Here is a 12,124-nt window from a genome sequence, read left to right on the forward strand (position 1 = left end):
ATTATCCCAAGACTATATGCAATATTTCCCCTCTCAGGGTCACACCTGGAGAGTTTCCAGTACTCTGCCAGTCTCGGCTATGGGAGGAAGACTCAATCAGAGGCATATCCATTCCACTGCAAGCCTGGACAGTGGCTAGTGAATGGAAAGCAATCTGCTACAAGTCAGAACTCACCCATGCTGGGCAACTGCAGCATGGGAGAGAGTCGAGGGCAGAAACTCAAGTTTACTGTGCGGAAGGAGGCAATGGTAAACCACTGCCATATTTTTACAAAGAAAACTCTATGGATACACTACCAGAATGATTGCAAATGGAGAGTTGGACGTTCTGGGAGAGATATGTCCTTGGTGTCGCTATGTGTCGGAAACGACTCGACAGCATAAGAGAAGACTGTTCCTGGTTCAAACGAGTGATACATCCAGTCCAGGCTTCTGCCTCCAACAGTGACAACAGACTCAGAAGAACTTTGCGCTGATTGCCCTCCTTCACCTCCATCCTCATGGCTAGAAATGGACCATATAACAGGCTTAACTTGTTTCTCTAATAAGTTGTCATGGACTTCTCTAAGGAATGACCTCATGATCAATCTTTCTTGAGTTCTCTAACCTTTAACATTTTATTCTACTATCCTTATGTTTCCCTCTAATATCCCTTTATGGACTTTTTGTCCATGAATTTATCAAAATCCTCTTTGATTCTACTGACCTCTATGGTCTTTCCATGTTCCATATCCTTAGAAGAACAACACAATCAGAGATTTTCAAAGGAAAATCAGGAGGTGAACAAAAGATTATCTTAACTTTGGATAGCTAGCTCTGGGCAGCCTGACTCTGCATGATTGTTTATCTCTGCTTTTCTCTCTTTGAATCCTCTTTGAGAAGCAGAGTGGCCTCATGGAAAGAGCTCAGGTTTGGGAGCCAGAGGACCTTGGTTCTAATCCTGACTCTGCCACTTGTCTGCCATGTGACATTGGGCAAATCACTTAACTTCTCTGTGCCTCAGTTACCTCACCTGTAAAATGTGGATTGAGATTTTAAGCCCCATGTGAAACAGGGAATGTGGCCAATCCAATTATCTTGTATCTAGCCCAGCGCTTAGTACAGTAGCTGGTACATTGTAAGTGCATAACAAATACCATGAAAAAATGAAACCAAAAACCAAAACCTAATGAGTAAATGTTACTCCATACTTCTCACACGTATACAGTGCTCTGCACACAGTAAGCGCTCAATAAATATGATTGAATGAATGAATGTGTTCTTCCTGAAGCATGGAATGGTAGGAAGAGAGTGAATCATGAGTCAGAGATAGGAGAGTCAAAATCAAGAATCAGTGAAAGGGTGAGCTTAGAAGGACAGGGAAGTATGAGCTGGGGTGCAATAAGAGAAGAGAGTGGATAGGTAACAGGTAGAGAGCTGATAGACTACTTTAAGCTATTGTTCAGGAGTTTCTCTTGAATGTGAAGATGGATGGCTAACCATTGGAAGTATCTGAGGAAAACATTTTCAGAGTTTCAGGAATGGATCTTAATATATAAGATATAAGTCTAAAGGAAAATGTGCACCACAACATAACCATTCGTGAATACAACCTCATTTTCAGGAACCTGAGTCAGTGGAGTCTGAATTGGACTTTTGGAGATTATGGAATTAGAGATTTCTACTATCTTCACTTCTGTCAAAATCGTTACCCAATAAGTTTGCTTCACTCTGGCAACTGAAGAATCAATATAATCTTATAGCTTGACTATACTCAATAAAAGCACAAGCAGCATTCCCTTGGACATAAGAATTTCCAATTAGTTGAAGAACCAGACAGCTATCATGACTATTTACTCAGTGGGGTTTAATGCATCTTTCTAAGACTGCTTCAGTGAGAATTTCCTGAACGTGGTTTCATTGCTTGGCCCTCCAGCTAACTACTGAATAGACTCCCTGTTTTATTGTCAAATCCTCCATAATGGTATTCAGACCTGAATTCATTTCAAATGTGTGTGTGAGTGAGAGAGAGAGAGAGAGAGAGAGAGAGAGAGAGAGAGAGAGAGAAAAGAGAGGGAAAAAAGAGAGAGAATGTGTGTGCACTGTTTTTCCCTAGGGATTTTCTATGTACATCTTTGTGCTGAGTTCAGTCCCCAGGGGATAATTCTGCGAGCGGGGAAACTGCCGTAACTTCACTGACTTTTGTAAACAAAATAATTTGCCTTATTAGTGATCCCAATCTTGTAAATTATGACTGTTGTTTTAAATGTAAATATCCCTGTTCTGCTCTAGCGTTTTTGGGGGGATTTTTTTTTTTTGTTTAGCTTTTTTTAGTGGGCTATTCTCTCCCCACAGTTCACCCAGCAGGATAAGTGTGTCTTATTGTTTAGGTCAAAATAGTTCCATCGCATAAACTGTAGAAAAAAAAGAAGATATTTTCTGGGAGAAAGAACTGCCAGGGGTGATTTCTTAAGGCTTCACATAATCTCATTGCAGGAAGATTGAAGCAAAAGCAGCTAAAGAAATTCCATAAGAACTTTGAGGTTTGGAAGGTTGATTCACCTTTCTCAGGAACCTTTGCTGATGACGTCATTCATTCAATCATATTTATTGAGCACTTACTGTGTGCACAGCACTGTACTAAGCGCTTGTCAACAGGAGGGTGAGAGGGTGGGTGCAGATTTCAGGCCAAGGAGATGTTTGGAGAAAAATCTCCCATCCGGGGGCTCTGCGGTGTGATGGCGCAGTGTTCGTCCATTAGCATTTTCATTTCGCATAATGCCACCCTGCTCTGTGCAGAAGGATTTGGCTGTTGCTTTTGTTTATTGTGCGAGCGACAACTATGGGAGCATTTTCATGATGTGAAAACACACTGTGAAGTTGGGAATACAAGGAGACATTTATACCCCAGCCCAGAGGAATGTTTGGCTGCATGGAGAGACACGTCTTTCTTTGCTAACATGAGCCCACATTCATTCCTGATCCAAACACACACAGAATCGCTTTATGGTCATAATAAGGTTACTTGCTTTAGGCTCGTGGACTGAAAATGTTGAGCATGCAGCTTTCTTGACAGGCTCCATCTCGCCTTTTGGGGGGCAACAGTCCATCTCTTTAATGATGGAGGCATTTCTTGGATTTTGAGGAGTTCTGGGAATAGAACATGCTCAGGGAATAATGGGTGAGGTCTACCTCCAATTCTCTCTTATACCCCACTGTCTTGTACCTCTCTAGACTGTAAACTCTGGATTGTAAACCCTAGACTCTAAGCTTGTAGTGGGCAGGGAACATGTCTACCAACTTTGTTATATTTCACTCTCCCAAGTGCTTAGTGTTCTGCACACAGTCTGTGCTCAATATGTACTATTGATTGATAATTCTAATTTCTGACAGGGAACTGGTTAGGCTGAGTGATTAAATTCAACAGTCTATTCTGCTGTTATGGGAATTCATAAAGCTCCCAGAGGTCAGGAAACTGTAGCCATGAAGGGTGAGACTCTAAAGGAAGGGAAATCTCTGCTGAAGATTTTCATAAAGAGGAGAGGCATGGAATTCTGTCTAGAGGCAGAGGAATGGACTAGATGACCTTTTCAGGTCCTTCCCAGCTCTGTGAACCACGATGATGGGGAATTTCCTTTATAGGGAAAGCAGCATGGAAAGCACTGTATATCTGAAGTCTCAGTCCCTATCTTTACTCACTTGCAAGCACTGCTATAGCCAGGTGATTTAGGTCAGGACTGTCTTTTGGGCCTCCAATTGTCCAAATTATTTGCATGTGTACACCTGGTCAATGGACCATTTCTTCTTTGAGTTCTGGCCAAGGAGGAAGTTCTGAGCATTTAAGCCTGGAGATCTCATGGTGAATTTGTAATATGATGAAACAATCAGATCCTGTTGAATTGGATTCCTCCCTTTAAATTAGCCTTCATACATTAGGGGAGGCAGCCAGCACATTTATCCTAGTGAGAGAGAATAATTAATTGTGCAAGCCCTGTGAAAATACTGAAGGGAACTCTTCTAATGAATTTACCAAGCAGAGAGTGGTCAAAATTAAAAATACTGTTTCTCAACTCTCTCTCTCTATATATATATATAGAGAGAGAGAGTAATTCTATATTTCTATATAATATTTATATATATATATATATATATATATATATATATAATAGAGAGGAATTCAAATGACTGAGGTAACCAAAAGCACACAACTTATCATCAGCAGTGGGGAGCATCCTTTGTGCAGTAAAAGTGGCTAAAATACAGGCCTTTTTATGGTATTTTTTAAGCACTTACTATGAGCCAGGCACTATACTGAGCACTGGGGTAGTTACAAGATAATCAAATTGGACACAGTCCATGTCCCACATTCATTCATTCACATGGGGCTCACTGTCCTAATTTCCATTTTACAAATGAGATAACTGAGGCACAGAGAAGTTAAGTGACTTGTCCAAGGTCACACAGCAGACAAGTGGCAGACCCTGGATTAGAACCCAAATACTCGACTCCCAGGCCTATGCCAAGTGCTAAATAAAATAGGTTCCATTATTCTTGGGGTTAACTCTGACTGGATCTTCTCCATCTCCAGTGATTAAGTTCTATATCAAAGCATCTATCAGTGACAGTTTTGTAGTGACAACTGAGTGCAGGAAAGTCTAGCAAAAGTGAAGCACACGCTCCTTGCCTTCAAGGAGCTTGCAATCAATGAGGTGGCCAGGTAGACCAAAATGATGCATCAATGGTGAAAAGGGTAAGAAGACCGAGATATAGCAGGAAGAAGGATAAAAGATGAGAGGAGAGAAGAGATGAAATGGGAACTAGCCTGACCTAGTGGACAGAGCACAGGCCTAGGAGTCAGAAGGACCTGAGTTCTCATCCAGCCTCAGCCACTTGCTTGCTGTGTGACCTTTGGCAAGTCACTTAAGTTCTCTGGGCTTCAGTTACCACATCTGGAAACTGGGGATTAATACTGTGAGGGAAAGAGCATGGGCTTGGGAGTCAGAGGTTGTGGGTTCTAATCCTGGCTCTGCCACTTGTCACCTGTGTGACTTTGGAGAAGTCACTTAACTCCTCTGTGCCTCAGTTTCCTCATCTGTAAAATGGGGATTAAGACTGTGAGCCCCACGTGGGACAATCTGATTGCCTTGTATCTCCCCCAGCACTTGGCACATAGTAAGTGCTTAACAAATACCATTATTATTATTATGTCCAACATGCACTGTGTCCCACCTGATCAGCTTTTACCTATCCCATTACTTAGTACAGTGTCTGGCACATAAGAAGCGCTTAACAAATACCATTAAAAGAGAACTGGATAAGTGAATGTGCAAATAATTCTATAAATAAAATGTGCACCCATACACAAGTGCTGAGGATAGGAATCAGGATGTGTCGTCTATTGATAGTGTCTCACTTTTGGAAAACCTATCTGATTTAATTATCTTTAAACCCCTCCAGTGCTTAGCACACTGCTTGGCAAAGACTATGTGCTTAATAAATGCAATCACCAACATCTTGGGAGAAGCACGGACAGAATGTTTTAATTCTTTTGGCTCACAAATACATTCCTTATGATGTCACCCTTTTCCATTCTAGTCAGTCATTCAATTGTATTTATTGAGCACTTACTGTGTGCAGAGCACAGTACTAAGTGCTTGGAAAAGTACACTATAACAGAGTTGGAAGATGTTTCCTGTCTATAATGAGCTTACAGTTTAATGTTGCTTTTGAACAAGTAAATAATTAAATAATACCAAAAGGAATTTTGTATTGCTAACCGGAAGTGTGTTTGCTAACAGGAAATGGCCCCTCAGCTTTTTTGCTAGCATCCTTTGCTCTCAGAATCTTGCCCTGGGGAATCTCCCATATCAGAGAAAATAGCAACAATACCATGTGTAAACTGTTATCTCCACGTACACGTTGGAACTCCCTCTCTGTGTGTCTCTTGATTCTGTTGTACTTTTCCAAGTGCATTGCACCCAGAGACTTCTGAATAAATTCCATTACTACAACTACAACTACTTCCAGAGCTTAGAACAGTGCTTTGCACATAGTAAGTGCTTAATAAATGCCATACAGAAAAACTACTGCTGTCACAGCCAAATTTAGCTGGGCAACAGCCTTCTGACTGCCTCTTCTCCAGGTTAGAAAATCACTTGAAAATGGAGAGCCTCCAATTGTTTAAGCCACATGTGAAGGAAGTTATCAAAATTAGGATTACCTTAAATAGGCAGAAGTGTCATTTTGGTGGAGTGGAAAGGATTAATTGATTGAGTGGGTTTGGCCTGAATGAAAAGGGAGGTATCTCAATTTTCCACACTGCTCTGCTCCTAGGAATTGACTGGCTTTCTTGTTCTCGCCATCCCTCCCTTTCTAAGCAGCCCCTTGAGATCAGCAGAAGGATGAGAGGAGATTTAGGACTGGAGGAGAATTATGAGAAGGACAAGAGAGGAAGGATATGGCGGCTGTCCATTAAAGACCAGCAGGAGAGACAGATGGTGTTGGCACCATCTTTAGATCCCAGCCACCAGTGGAGTCCATAAGGAAGTAGTAGTCTCACCTTTGGCTACCCTCTTGGTTAGGACCTCTGACTAAGCACTCACTGCCATCCTGAAGAGAGGCAGCCCACTGGTGAAGCAGACGCTAGGGAGCTTATTTCCAGGTGGGGTAGTGCTTCTCTGTAAGCTTGGCAACTGAAAGACTAATTCATGCCATCTGTCTCTTTACCACCCTCCTACACACCTCTTAAAAGCTGGAGAACATATTTTCTATTCCATTTTGTCAATAAAATATTGCTTCCCCCAGACTGTCGGAGTGCCAAGTTTCGGTCTTGAGGAAAATTGTGGGTTTTGGTGAGGAACCCCTGAAAATGAGGGAGAGGAAAGAGAAGGGAAGAGGCTGCAAAAATAGTTATTTTTGAAGGCAAAAACACACTACCTAACAGCATCCTTAATGCTGCTGTGGAACTCTTCTTTCCTCAGGTGCAGCGGCTGCAAATCAGAGACTCAAGGATTTTTTTTTTAAGTGGAACCAAAATATGTCAAGCTCTGCTGTGGCTCCTCTGCCCTTTCTGTCCTGTTAATTTTGCTCTCTAGGATGACAGTGAAGAATTGATATCTAGCATTTCCAACATCCAGTTAGGCTGTGTACACATTTATTAAGATTAATTAAAAAGTAACAAATTGTAAAGTAATAACATTAACAACTGGTGGAAAAAGTGTCGACATTTTGACGGTCTTTTTGAATTTCATTAAAAGATGATAGTGACAAAATCCCCAGAGACTATTTCTACTTTACTAAAGAAATAGGTCACAGATTCAATTACAGTCACTGAAGCATGGACTCAATCTATCATGGCAAATTAAGTACATTTTAGCAACCTACTTTCCTTTAAAAATTTTATAGACACTTTTGCTGGGAGAAGAAAGGCCTTGGAAAAAGGAATTGTAAAACCAAATCTCCCCTCTGTTCCTATTAATCTTTCTTCTGCAAATTTGCCTTATTTACCTTGGGTGGAAGACAGAAAACGTGTGAAAAATACCTTGCCCTTTTCTTCATCGATTTCCCTCCCAATTTCGCTGTTTAATGATACATAATTTTGATTTGGAAGAGGAAATCACTTTGAATTGCTATCTACTGACAGCCATCCAAGCCACTGTTCTCTTATTGAAATCAGAAGGCCCATGTGGTCAGAACTGTGGTAATAATGATGATGATGGTATTAAGCGCTTACTATGTGCCAGGCACTGTTTGGAGCGCTGGGGTAGATAGAAGGTAATCAGTTTGTCCCATGTTGGGCTCACAGTCTTAGTCCTCCTTATACAGATGAGGTAACTGAGGCACAGAGAAGTTAAGTGACTTGCCCAAAGTCATACAGCTGAAAAGTGGCAGAGCCAGAATTAGAACCCATGACCACCTCTGACTCCCAAGCCCATCCTCTTTCCACTATGCCACACTGATTCTCTTATAGCCAGATCTAAGCATGGCCTAGTTCAAAAAGAGTGCAACTGGGAGCCAAGTGACCCAGGTTCTATCTCAACTCTGTTACTGGCCTGTTGTAAGACCATGGGCAAGTCACTTGACTTTTCCGGGCCTCTCTTTCCTCATCTGTAAAGCTGGCATAAATACCCACTCTCCCTTCCACTTAGACTTTGTGTGGGACAGGGCCTGTTTGGTCTGATAATCCCAGTGCTTAGAAAAGTGTTTGGCACAAAGGAAGTGCTTAATAAACACCACAATTCTACTATAGAAAAATAAATAAAGCATCCCACAGCCCGCAGACATGAGTGAGCAGAGGAGAGAAGTTATGTGGGATGATAACACATCTTTTTGCCCAGAAGCAAATTCATTTTCTGTTGACTTCTTGACTTTAAAAAGAACTCCTTTCAACAACAGGAGTCATGTTGGCTTCCCTATTAGACAGAAACAAGGTGTTGATGGGGAAACTCCAACCTATACCTTTTCTAATACATAAATGGGTAAGACTACCTCTAAAATGTGGTCTGTCTAGAGATGTTTCGTTTAGGAAATGACCCTTCAGACTGTGAGAATCTACCCATGTGTGGGGTTGTGGTTGAAAAGTTGGATCATGACAGAGTCCCTTCCAGATTGAGATTTGGGAAAATTCTTCTTAAACAAATTTGAAAAGCAGCATGGACCATAGACATGAGCACAGGATTGGGGATCACAAGACCTGGGTTCTAACCCTGGATCTGCCACTCATCTGTTGTGTGATCTTGTGCAAGGCACTTAACTTATCTGGGCTTCAGCATCCTCGTCTATGAAATAAGGATGAAATACTTGGTCTCCCTGGCTCCTGGACTGTGAGCCCCATTTGTGAAGCAGTATGACCTAGTGGAAAGAACACAAACTGGGGAGTCAGAGGACATGGGTTTGAATCCCTGCTCTGCCACCTGTCTGTTGTGTGACCTTGGGCAAGTCACTTCACTTCTCTGTGCCTCAGTTCCCCCATCTGTAAAATGGGGATGAAGACTGTGAGTCCAATGTGGGACAGGGACTGTGTCTGACCCAATTATCTGGTATCTACCCCCGCACTGGGTAAAGTGCCTGGTACACAGTAAGTACTTAACAAATATTATTATTGTTGTTGCTATTACTGGGTACAGAAACTCTGTCCAATCTGAATATCTTGTATCTACCCCTGGCATATAGTAAGAGCTCAGTAAATAGTACAATCATTATCATTAGCTGTTCTGAGAAATTCATGAAAACTCTCAGACTACTCCATGCCTTAAAGTCAAGTAAGCCAGGGATGAAGATGCCCGGCCTCATCTTTCCCCCATTACAACTAAGGTGAAACAGAGCTGTTTAACCCTATTGTACGCCATCATAGACGCTGAATAGACACAGTAAGTTGAACCAGATTGGATGATTCCAAGCCATGTGTAAGGCTTGAGAAGGGCTGCCTAAATCCTATAAATGATAAACATACATGAATTCCTTAACAATACTCCAAACAAATCGCATAGTGGAAGCCTATATTATGGCAGAACTGGGTATACTGTGTTTTGTGCCCAACTGACTCTCAAAAAATACCTTTGGTACTAGGGCATATTCATTCAATCATATTTATTGAGCTCTTACTGTGTGCAGTGCACTGTACTAAGCACTTGATGGGATTGGATACATCTGTATCATCAACATTATTCATGTTTTGCCAGCTTGGCCCTGAGCTGGCCTCTCTACCAAGTCGGGAAGATGGATGGCAGGTCATCCTTAAAAGGAAGTTTTTAGCCACACTGACTCTTGATGATTCCTGTCACTTTCTTTCAACTAGGGTCCTTCGACATGAGATGATTGTCACTGTTAAGGTTATTTGTTGTCAAATTGTTGGTACCTGTCAAAGGCTCTGGAACAGCTGTTATCTTGTCTTGCTCACATGGGAGGGTCTGATAATCACCTTTTGAAGGTCTCTGATGCTTTGAACAAAGAAAGAGGAAGGGAAAACATAGGCCAGAAACAGACATGGCTAACTGAAATCAATTCTATTAGGAAAGTCTGTGCTAGTGGCTACACCCTCCAAGCCCACCCTGGAAAACTGATGCCAACATGTCACCCTGATTCCTCACCCCCTTATCCTGTTGTTGCCCTGGGGGGTCATGGGGAAGCCCTCAGAGTCCAGCCAGGGCAGAGTCCAACCAGGGCAGATAAGGGGTGTCAGAGTGGAAGGGGTTTTTCCAGAATGCAGCTGTCAATCATGCATATTTCAGAGCCAATAAGGAAGCACCCACAAATCAAATCCACCACCAGAAGTGACTGCAGCATTACCACAAGGAAGCACATGAAATTTTTTTTGATGGCATTTATTAAGCACTTACTATGTGCAAAGCACTGTTCTAAGCGCTGGAGAGGTTACAAGGTGATCAGGTTGTCCCACGGGGGGGGCTCACAGTCTTCATCCCCATTTTACAGATGAGGTAACTGAGGCCCAGAGAAGTTAAGTGACTTGCCCAAAGTCACACAGCTGACAAGTGGTGGAGCTGGGATTTGAACCCATGACCTCTGACTCCAAAACCCGGGCTCTTTCCACAATTAATTGTTTGTATTAATCAAACAATACCATATCAACTCACATATCTGCCTCCACTGCACAAATCCTATCCGGATTTTGGAGAAGGAAATAAAATAACATTCTGTAGCACAGAACTGTAAGCACTGATATCCCCATGCTGGGAAGGAAGAAGACCAGAAAGGTAAGAATAGGACAAAGGAGGTGAGGGTAATTAAATCATTAAGACTGCCAGGCCTAGGGTGGGTGGATCAGAAGGATGAGAACAGGCAACTCAGCTGGATGGGCGGGGGTTAATTCATTGAGTACCTATTGTATGCAACACTTAAAGGACTGCAGTAGAAAAGAAAGTACCAGGTTCAAGTGCCTTTTTAGCTGTCTTTTCCGTCTCCTCTTTTATTCTTCTGCCTCCCTTATTACAGAGAATTAATTCCCCATGCAATAGCCTTGATCCTGTTTTTGGATGGCAAAAGTTATGCAAAAAATGGGGCTTTTAAGTGACTAAATACGGTAATATTCATTGAACACCTACTAAGTGCAGAGCACTATACTAAGCTGGGCCCTGACCGCGAGGAATTCACAACTCAATGGAATGTCTACATGAACTCTATAGATGGGGCTCAGTCACTCAACTGCCTTCTCCACCACAACTCCACCCCGGGGGCAGAGAACACCATCAGAAACTCTGCATGGAGAACCTACCGGAGTGCCGACAGGTAAAGTCTGCTTCAGTGTTTGTGGCTTTTGCGGTTTTCTTGTTAATAATAATAATAATAATTGTTAGTAGTGGTAATTATGATACTTGCTGATTCTACTCCTTCTCTATGAAGCAATGTGGTTTGGGAGTGTTCAACCTGAGTGGAGTTTTCTAAACTTGGTCTTTTTCCCAGTTTGTCACCTGTCACTCACTTATTTCCTCAGAAACCCAGAGCTCGGCAATGGGCTGAATAATCAGTGCGGACACCTGGTGTTGGGCACTTGGCAGGAATGGCACTCTCATGAAATTGTTTCTCCAACAATCTCCTGTTCCTATTAATGCTCAAGGCCTTTCTTAAGGGAATTTGCCAGCAGATGTGCTTGTGAACCATTTCCTAGTAACCTGTGGACTCACAAAACTTCTGCAGATCTTCATATTTTTTCAGAGTGGAAAAAATTTCCGCTACCCTCCCATTAACAACAGTGGGATGGATTCTCTGTTTTTTTCCCCTGTTGATTTTTAAAACAGGTCTCCTGGCTCTCAGCCATATACCACTACCTAAAAGCTTTCCTGACAAATATTTAGCACTCCTGAGCTCTGTCTAGGGTGGCAGCGTGGCTCAATCATCATCAATCATATTTTGGAAAGAACACGGGCTTGGGAGTCAGAGGACATGGGTTCTAATCCTGGCTCTGCCACCTGTCAACTGTGTGACTTTGGGCAAGTCACTTAACTTCTCTGTGCCTCAGTTACCTCATCTGTAAAATGGGGAGTAAGACTGTGAGTCCCATGTGGGACAACCTGATTACCTTGTATCCCCCCCAGTGCTAAGAACAGTGCTTGGCACATAGTAAGTGCTCAACAAATGCCATTATTATTATTATTATTATTACTTGGTATACCGGACAGTCTAGTTTTCA

Source organism: Tachyglossus aculeatus, chromosome 11, assembly GCF_015852505.1.
Source record: "Tachyglossus aculeatus isolate mTacAcu1 chromosome 11, mTacAcu1.pri, whole genome shotgun sequence".
Classification (NCBI taxonomy): Eukaryota; Metazoa; Chordata; class Mammalia; order Monotremata; family Tachyglossidae; genus Tachyglossus; species Tachyglossus aculeatus.